This window comes from Homalodisca vitripennis, chromosome 2, assembly GCF_021130785.1.
Source record: "Homalodisca vitripennis isolate AUS2020 chromosome 2, UT_GWSS_2.1, whole genome shotgun sequence".
In the NCBI taxonomy this organism is placed as follows: Eukaryota; Metazoa; Arthropoda; class Insecta; order Hemiptera; family Cicadellidae; genus Homalodisca; species Homalodisca vitripennis.
Genome location: NC_060208.1, coordinates 20,460,149 through 20,469,054, shown reverse-complemented (window position 1 = coordinate 20,469,054; position 8,906 = coordinate 20,460,149).

Below are 8,906 nucleotides of genomic sequence, written 5' to 3'. Positions count from 1 at the left end.
AAACCTGACTGCTCTTTGTCTATAGTATTCCTCCAATTAACTGCATTGAAATAAAAATATTTATGTGAAAGTTTTAATTGTATTCAAACTAGATTACACAAAATCTGTTACTCCATCACATACCAAAGAAAACCATTTTTGTTATAAAATATGTTGTTTCAGTGGATATACTGTAGTAATTTCTTACAATAAGAAAACATCAGATTTACTTTTATAAAAGTAGCTAATGGAGTTTTACCCATAACCATGTGGAAACCAAGTATACGTACTTTCAACAAAATATTCGTGAATCTTTTAAATAAACAATCTTTAATTCTGGATCAGTGTTATTACATAATACACGGAACAAACAGGTATGAAATAAATTAACTTGTAGGAAAGAACAATACTGAGGTCGCTTCGTTCCAACACACATATTGTAGTTTCAATTTAAGATTCTGACACTTCAAATCATACTTTCACTGAAAAAATAATTTAAAACGTAATTCTTTCTTAAGAAATGTCATCCAATAAGTCTGATTAAGTCATTGGTTTCAGGCGTCGTCCTAAACTTGGCTCTCCGATATGGACATTAGGCATGTTGAGATCTCAGGGAACACGATGTAAATTAGCGTCAAACATTTCCTAGACGTTCTCCTGACATAACACGTAACTCAATCGAATTAAAGTCCTAATTCTCCATAGAGGTGGGCGTAAAAATTAGAATGTACCATGAGCAATTGACTTCAATCCTGAAGAGTTAATTTTTGAAAAATTGCATTTTGTTAATTTACTAGAAGAAATCAGTAGTCCACAAACTAGACAGGCATACACTATTAGGGATCTCAGTGTAGTTTTTTAAAAATTAATTAGTGTACAGACCGGCTTTAAAATAGAATTACTGTTTTGTAACGGGGATAGAAGAGATACGTGCATAAGCTTGTTTTGCTTTTGTGCTCGTATGTAAGTTCCATGTTAAATCTTATCAAGACACATACCTAAATACTTGATGCCTCGTTCATCATTATTCCACGAGATTAAGACATCGTCTATCACCATTTCCGTTGGCGTAACGTATTTTCCCAAAGAAAATAGCTAAGTCTCAAGTATTGTTGGATTTAGAGAGAGTATCCTACTCTCAAACCAATTTGACAAGGTTGTAACACCAGTTTGTATTAATGTTGCTGCTTCATTTATATCAAATCAAATGAATTCAAAATCGTTTATTCTCAAACAATTAATAAAGGTATATATTAATATATTCATTGTCTCAAAAATATATTATACATTAAATATTTGGTTTTTTTTAAATGTAATGTTTAAAAGTAAAGTTTATATTTCTAATTTAATCATAGTATTTAGTTATGATAGTTTGTCATTGTTATGTTTGTATCTAAAATAGCAGTACTTATGCCGGGGGCGGGTGAATCGAAATAAAGAACACTTTTACATTTCTTAAGACACGGCCACACGAGGGGTGGTGTGGCAAGCGAGACTGGGAGTTGACTGCCTACTGCACTCGAGTCTCTGTCTAGCGAACTGTCACTCACTCAGACCGATCAGTTGATCTATGTGACGTTTCGTTACAATGCCCAGAACTTAACTCTATTTCATACATAACAGGACTGATTTGTTTATTTACAATACCTTGCAACCATTTGTTGTTTGACCTGTAATCTCGCATTAATACAGTTTTGACCTGGATAAACTACCCTAGTAATATTTTTATTAAAACTATTTTTGCTCTCCTCTTGTTCTTATTTACAAACTGGGTAATGTTTTGGTCTCAATAGATCCAACCGGGTGCGCAAGTTTCCTGCCAAACATTAACTTGCTTGGTGTTTCATTGGTAGTACTATGTACAGAGTTACGGTAGTCAAACAATATCCTACTTAAGGCTACGCTAGCATCTGCATTGTCATGAAATGCTCGCTTTAATTTGTCTTTAGCAAATTTCACGCTGTTTTTCTGCTTGGCCATTACTTTTTGGATGATACACTGGACTGAAAGTATGTTTTATACCGTTTAATTCCATGAACTGTTTAAACTCCGATGAGGTAAACGGTGGTCCATTGTCAGAATGTAAATTAACAGGTTAGACCAAAGCGACTAAAATAGCTCTCTTAGAAAACTTATAGCTCGTTTAGCGGAAGTTGAACTAACTTCGCCTACTTCTAACCATTTTGAGTGAGCGTCAATGACGATTAAATACATTTTATTTTTAAAAGGTCCTAGGTAGTCCACATGAATACGTTCCCAGGGAGCGGAAGGATAGTGCCAAACATGTAATTGACTCTTTGACGGGTTGTTTCCGTTCCCGGAGACAGGAAGAACAACTGTTAGCCATATTTGTGATCTGTTCATCAATACCGTTCCACCAGACGTAGCTGCGTGCTACCGATTTCATTTTCACAATACCTAAATGACTAGAATGAAGCTCTTTAAGTACATAATCCCTTAAAGTTACTGGTTACGACTACTTTATAACCCCACATAATTACTCCAAATTCAACTGTCAGTTCGTTCTGTCTCTGGAAAATACGGAGTAAGCTCTTCGCTTCCCTCAGGAATGACATTAGGCCAACCGTGCATAATGTAGCCATACACTTTACTTAAAACTGGATCTTTCTGTGTATCTGATTTTACATGTTCAAAAGTCAAAGGTAATGAGCTTTCTTGAATACAATGTAAATAGGTACCTTGCCACGCAAAACTCATCAGTAGCATTGTAAGTTCATCATTTGTATTGAAAGAAAAGGCACCGTCCCTTATCGAATAAAGGCACAAACTGGGTGAAGTTTCGTGAAACGTTAAATGACAGTTTAAGTCTTAATATATCACTTAAAACAAGAGAGGAAATAGACAACGCTGTGGAAATTTTTAATTATACTGTTCAGAAATCTGCTTGGAGTGCAACGCCTGAACTTAATAATACAACGTGTGGCAATATCAATTACCCAATATATATTAAGCAGCACATTGCTCAAAAAACGTCGCTTACGAAGAATATGGCAAAATTCTAGAAATGTAAGAGATAAAACAATGTTTAACAGAGCATCAAGACAGTTAAAGATTTTGCTTAAAAACTTAAAAAACATATGGTTTCAAGAATTCACTTCAAATCTCTCCCCAACTGAAGCAACAGACTATTCTTTATGGAAAGTAACAAAAAGCACAAAGAAACCGCAAGTGCCCATTCCTCCAATATCTAAACCAGATGGTTCTTGGGCGAAAAGTAACAGAGAGAGAAAACTGATTTGTTTGCTGCATATTTTAGTAATGTTTTCAAACCATACCCTGTAGATAAAACAACTTTGATAATAGACATGTTGTAAGGAGTTTCTTGATTCACCTAACCAACTCTCACTACCTATTGGCTCCTTTAAACCATCTGAAATATATGATGAGATTAAAAATCTTAATCCCAAAAAGGCCCCTGGTTATGAGTTAATAACAGGTAAGATACTACAAGAGCTTCCTAGGAAAGCCATACTCTTTCTTACCTTCGTATTTAATGCTATTTTGAGGCTTGAATACTTCCCATCACAATGGAAGGTGGCTCAAGTTATTATTGTTCCTAAGCCAGGAAAACCTCAAAACGAAGTAATGTCGTACAGGCCAATCAGTCTACTACCTATACCTTCTAAATTATTCGAAAAGTTATTTTTAAAACGACTTCAGGTTTTTTATAACTGAATGCAATTTAATTTCCCAATCATCAGTTTTGGTTTCAGAGTGCACCACTCCACTATCGAACAAGTCCATAGAGTAGCTAATATAATAAGGCAAGATTTTGGAATAAAAAAAATTTTTGTTCTGCAGCATTTCTCGATGTGAGTCAAGCCTTTGACAAAGTGTGGCATGAAGGGCTTCTATTTAAAATAAAAAAGTCATCTACCTCACACTGTTTACAACATTATAAATCTTATTTAGAACGAAGGTATTTTCAAATCAAGTTTGATGATTGTCTTTCAGATCTGAAAGAAATAAACTCTGGTGTACCTCAGGGAAGTGTACTAGGACCAGTGCTGTACTTAATTTTCACTGCAGACATTCCAACTAATCAAAATTCTTTGACAGCAACATTCGCCGATGACACTGGCCGTACTGGCATCCCACTCCAACCATGTTGTAGCGTCACAAATTCTACAAACTAACTTAAATTTCTATCACAGTTTGGCTTAAAACTTGGAGAATTAAAGTGAATGAAACTAAATCTGTTCACGTCACATTTACGTTGAAACATGACACCTGTCCACCAGTGTTTTTTAAACAACATTCAAATTCCTCAAAGAAATGAAGCTAAGTATCTGGGTGAACATCTCGATAGGAAGCTGACTTGGAAACCACACAATATGGAACAAAAGGCTCCAATTAAATTCAAAATTCTCAAAACTAAATTGGCTTTTTGGGGAACAAATCCCATTTATCAATAGAAAGCAAACTGTTGTTTGTACAATACTGTTCTAAAAGCCCATCTGGACGTACGGAATTCAACTGTGGGGAGTTGCTTCTTCTACATCAAATATTGAAATTATTACAGCGTTTCCAATCTAAAGTTCTCCGAAAGATATTACAGGCCCCATGGTATGTTCGTAATGAAGTCATTCACAGAGACACGAATATCCCTTTTGTTACTGAAGAAATTCCAAAGTTCTGCATCAAGTATCAAAACAAATTAAACTCTCATCCTAACTACTTGGCTATTAATCTGCTGGACAACAGTGACCATCAATTTCGGCTAAAAAGACATGATTTCTTAAACTTAGCTGATCGATTTTAAAGATGAACAATCTCTTAAATGTTTATGTTAATTAAGGTTAATGAAACTTTGATTAACCATGTCCTTAAGATTTATCATCAAATTTACTTATTGTTTGTTGTATATAAACAGATTGTAAATAAATTAAAGTCAAAAAAAAAAAAAAAAAAAAAAAAAAAAAAAAAGTAGCATTGTTGTGATTGACACTTAAAGGCAATCTAGATAACATATCTGCATTATTTAGTTCCGTCTTTAACGTATTGAATGTCAAATTCGTAACCGGACAGGAACAAAGCATATCTTTGCATGCGACCGGCAGCAAAGATAGGTAACCCTTTTTTTATTTCCAAAGATACTTAAAAGAGGTTTATGATCATGTACAAAAATAAATTTCCGACCGTACAAGTATTGATTAAACTTTTTTTACTGCAAATACGATAGCCAGAGCTTCTTTCTCTATCTGTGAATAGTTCCGCTCAGCTTGTGAGAGTGTGCGTGACTGATAGGCTATTGGTTTCTCTATACCACCTGGTGAGATAACACTTAGGACGGCTCCCAGCCAACTGAACTAGCATCTACGGCTAACTTCAAAGGCAAATTAGTGTCATAATGCGCCAAAATTGGTGCGTTTGAAAGTAACTCTTTTACTTTGTCAAAAGCTGCGATACAATTCTTATCAAAATTAAAAGGTGTGTCCTTCTTAAGAAGACTGTACATGGGACTTAGTATAGTGGAACAATTTGGTATGAACTTTGAGTAGTAATTAATTAGACTACTAAAGCTTTGACCCTCTGTCACTGTTTTAGGTATGGGAGCATTCCTAATTGCTTCTACCTTAGATTCGGAAGTGTGCAACCCTTCTTTGTCAATACAGAAACCTAAATACTCCACTTTAGGTGCAAAAAAATGTGCATTTATTCTTTTTTACTGTGAGACCATTTTCGCTTAGGCGTTTGCAAACTTCCCTAAGTTTTTGATAGTGTAGATCATCGTTTACATCTGTAATCCAATATATCGTCTAAAAATACAACAACATTGGACAAGTCTTGTAAACACTGTTCGATTCTATACTGAAATATACTCGTTGCGGAAGAAATTCCGAACGGCATTCTTTGATAACTGAATAACCCTTTATGGGTACTGATTAGTGCATAATTTCTTAGATTCTTCATCTAACTCTAGCTGCATATAAGCTTGGCATAAAATCTATTTTACTGAATTTCTCGCCTTTCTGTAAACAAGTAAAACAATTCATCTATTCTGGGGATAGGGTACTTTTCAACTTCTAAACATGGATTTAAGGTAACTTATAAAATCTCCGCAAATGCGTATTCCTCCGTCTGGTTTTATTACTGGAACAATAGGAGTGCCCCAGTCACTACTTTTTACTGGAACAAGTACTTTTTCCTCAGTTAACCTTTCTAGTTCTTTTTCGACTTTAAGTTTTAAGTGAAAAGGGAATGGACCGTGGCTTAAAATACCTTGGTGTGGCGTCAGGTTTTAACTTTAATTTAACTGGTTCACCTTTGTATTGACCTAATTTGTCACTGAAAACTTCCGGAAATTCTTTGATCAAATCTTTAGTTAATTCAATGGCAATGTTTTACTCGTAACATCCCGGATTACTGTCTTTATTGGCTTATGCCAAATATTTTATTTTTTAAAGATATTTCCACACCGAGACTTTGAAGCCAATTTCGTCCTATGAGAGGGTGAGCTCCTTTCTTGATTACAAACAATTCAAGAAATTTGCTAACTCCTTGATATTGAACATCCACTTCAATTTTCCCCTAACGGAACTATAGGTTCATTCGTATACGAACTTAGAGATAAGTCAGTGGGCAATAATTTACAACTATTAAGGTTTTCTTTGTAAAATTTCTCGCTGCACACGCTTACTGACGCGCCTGTATCAGCCTCAAAAATAGATTGGCTTACCCTTAACTATTAATTCTAAATTTAAACCGGACTAACTTTAATGTGCTCAACTTCCCTTTCATTCATTTTAAATAAATTTGAAATATCTTCCTCATAGCTTTCAGGTTTCAACATTACTATCAGTGTTTTGACTACATACTCTCTTCTACATAATTATGTCTACTATCATTTTTATTTTTAAAGTGTTTAAACTTAGATTGTTGGTTTTGGGGCTTACCCTTTGATCGACAAACCTTAGCAAATGTGATTCTTTTTTTTCCACACACGCGTTTACACGTAACACCAAATAATCGACACTGATGGCGCAAATGGCCCACATTACCACAACACGAACACTGCACTTTGTAGTCGTGCGAAGCGCTGCTTTTGGGGTTGTGGTGGTGACTTCCAGGTGTGGTAGCGCCGCCGGCACCCGCCGATGCTCTGCTCCCAGCTGTTACACTGCGGTGATGAGCTGTCATTCTTTTGTAGTCGCTCGGCGTTGCGGCTTCCGTTGATCGCCAAGGCTGCTGCATTCTTCTCAGCGGCTTCTGCTGACGTGATGATTTTAACTGCTTGGTCAAATGTCAAGCTGGATTCTCCTAACAGTTTTTTGTTTTGTTGCTTCATTTCTAATTCCGGAGACTAAACGATCTCGCAGGTAATCGTTTAAAACTGCCCCAAATTCACAATGGGTGGACATTTTTCTTAACTGGGGCGATGTAGTCTGCTGCTGATTCGCCTTCGTGCTGAATCCTCTTGCTGAATTTGTACCTCTCGGCTATGAACGATGGTTTTGGATACAAGTGGTCTTGAATCAAAGATACTAATGCGTCAAAACTTTTTGTAGACGGCTTATTGGGCGTGCATAAATCCCGTAAATAGACTGTAAGTTTTTACACCGGCAACAGTTAATAACGTGCTAACCTTTTTTCTCCTCCTTAATATTGTTGCACTCGATGAATAGTTCGAAGCGCTCGATATAAGACGACCACGTCTCACTATTTTGATCGTATTCAACCGATTCCGCCGATTATTCCCGACATTTTTGTGTTGCCCGGCAGTTTGATATCGTGTAGTAACGGCACTAAATCCACTTCGTCATCCGACATTTACACGTGTTGTCCCAAATTTACACTACGCGGCACAAATCGAACAGTTGCATTGCCCAGTATGTAAATTTAAACCGACCTCGTCGCCATTTGTTATGTTTGTATCTAAATAACAGTACTTATGCCGGGGGCGGGTGAATCGAAATAAAGAACACTTTACATTTCTTAAGACACGGCCACACGAGGGGTGGTGTGGCAAGCGAGACTGGGAGTTGACTGCCTACTGCACTCGAGTCTCTGTCTAGCGAACTGTCACTCAGACCGATCAGTTGATCTATGTGACGTTTCGTTACAATGCCAGAACTTAACTCTATTTCATACATAACAGGAGTATTTAGTTATGATAGTTTGTCATTTGCATAGAGAGCGAGAGTGGTTTGAGGAATATCTGGTACATCAGACAGGTAATTATTAAAAAGCATAAGCCCCAACATCCAGCCTTGAGGAGCATTCAAAAGTTCGCCCCTGCTCTTACTGAACAAACAGTTGAATGCATACTCTGAAGTATGACGAAAAAGAAGCGATCAGTCTGTAATTTGCTTATAAATGGATATACCTTGGGTTATATCACAAAGGAAATCCAAATAGGTTTTAATTTATAAAGTATGTCACCATGCCGCAATTTGTTTGTAAATTACTTGCAAGGCGTTTAGGAATGGTACAATAGAGTGATGCCTTCTTTCAAAGTCTTGATTAATGGTTTCACTTATTCTTTAATATTTCATGAGTCGTAGAATTCAAATTGGTGTGGAGGAATAACATTGCTTGACTCTAAATACTTCAAAATTCCTTTATTTTGATGAAAGGAGGCTCATCAGACTGTAGTTATTGGGGGACCTACTGTAGTTATGTAGGTTTGTTGGGTTTGTGGAGAGCAGCAATATCAGCATGCTTCCAAACCTCGGGAAAATATACCAGTGAAGTACATACATTGAAAATTGGTGCCAGTAATAAAAGCGCTTTGCATGTTAAATTCTTTAAGACTAATTGTAGTATCAAATCGTAACTAGAAGTCTTTTGGTTAGGGTCTTGATAAAAATTCTTATTTCAAATGGTAATCAAATACTGACCTTTTTCAATTCCATACTGTTGTAGCAAATAGAAAAAAAGGTAGATGGTGAAGAAGAAGAAGGTAG